Below are 1,438 nucleotides of genomic sequence, written 5' to 3' on the forward strand. Positions count from 1 at the left end.
GAGGCCCCAGCTGCCTCTTAAAGAAATATCGGCTGGTCCTCCACACCTCCGAGGAAGAGTCAAAGAAGGCAAGAGTCTACTGGCCCCGAAAAGACAACTCCAGTATCTTTCAGTTGGTGCTGGGGCCCAGCCAGCCTGCCTACACCTTGGCCCTCCTCAGGGACCACTTGGAAGAGACCTTCTACCTCGAAGCTATGGTGTTTCCATCCGCCGAATTCTCAGGCCTGATCACCTACTTGTATCCCTGGTGGAGGAGTCTCAAGACTCGTTAATTCCAGAGACTCTGCTGTACAAAGACAAGGTGGTGTTTCGTGTGGCTCCCTGCATCTTCATTCCCTGCACCGAGGTGCCTCTGTGCAGGGAGCTGCAGCTGCAGGGTTTTGTGGACACAGTGACGGAGCTGAGTGAGAAGAGCAACAGCCAGGTGGCCTCTGTCTACGAGGACCCCGGCGAACTGGGCAGGTGGCTCCAGGATGAGATGGCCTTCTGCTACACCCAGGCGGCCCACAAGACCACATCCTTGATCCTCGACACGCCTCGAGCCCCCAATCTCGATGAGTTCCCCATGAAATACTCACTGAGCCCCGGTATTGGCTACATGACCCACGACACTGAGGACCATAAAGTGGCCAGCATGGATTCCATCGGGAATGTGATGATGTCCCCACCTGTCAAGGTCCAAGGGAAAGAATACCCCCTGGGCAGAGTCCTCATTGGCAGCAGCTTTTACCCCAGCATGGAGGGCCGGGCCATGAGTAAGACCCTCCGAGACTTCCTCTATGCCCAGCAGGTGCAAGCACCGGTGGAGCTCTACTCCGATTGGCTAATGACCAGCCACCTGGATGAGTTCATGTGTTTCATCCCCACAGATGAGAAGAGTGAGGGCAAAAAGGGCTTCCAGCTGCTCCTGGCCAGCCCTGGCGCCTGCTACAAACTCTTCCAAGAGAAACAGAAGGAAGGCTATGGTGATGCTTTTCTGTTTGATGGAGTTAGAGCAGATCAGCTCCTGTCTAACAGAAGGGAAGCCAAAACCATCGACCAACTTTTGGCTGATGAAAGCCTGAGGAAGCAGAATTAATACGTGGAGAAGTGTATTCACCTGAACCATGACATCCTGAAGACAGAGCTGGGCCTGGTGGAACAGGACATCATCGAGATTCCCCAGCTCTTCTGCTTGGAGAAGCTGACCAATGTCCCCTCTGATCAGCAGCCCAAGAGGCTCTTCGCAAGGCCATACTTCCCTAACCTGCTGCAGATGATTGTGATGGGCAAGAACCTGGGGATCCCCAAGCCTTTTGGGCCCCAAATCATGGGTACCTGCTGCCTGGAAGAAAAGATGCGCTGCTTGCTGGAGCCCCTGGGCTTCAAGTGCACCTTCATCAGTGACTTCGACTGCTACCTGGCAGATGTGGGAGACATCTGTGCCTGCGCCACCGTC

At 54.9% G+C, this 1,438-nt stretch overlaps 1 pseudogene; it reads left to right on the forward strand.

The window, feature by feature from the left end:
• Positions 1–5: 5 nt before the first annotated feature.
• On the forward strand, positions 6–1,432 carry LOC116548505 (annotated as a pseudogene).
• Positions 1,433–1,438: the final 6 nt, after the last annotated feature.

Source organism: Sapajus apella, unplaced genomic scaffold (assembly GCF_009761245.1).
Source record: "Sapajus apella isolate SASKATOON/1434 unplaced genomic scaffold, GSC_monkey_1.0 scaffold13638, whole genome shotgun sequence".
Classification (NCBI taxonomy): Eukaryota; Metazoa; Chordata; class Mammalia; order Primates; family Cebidae; genus Sapajus; species Sapajus apella.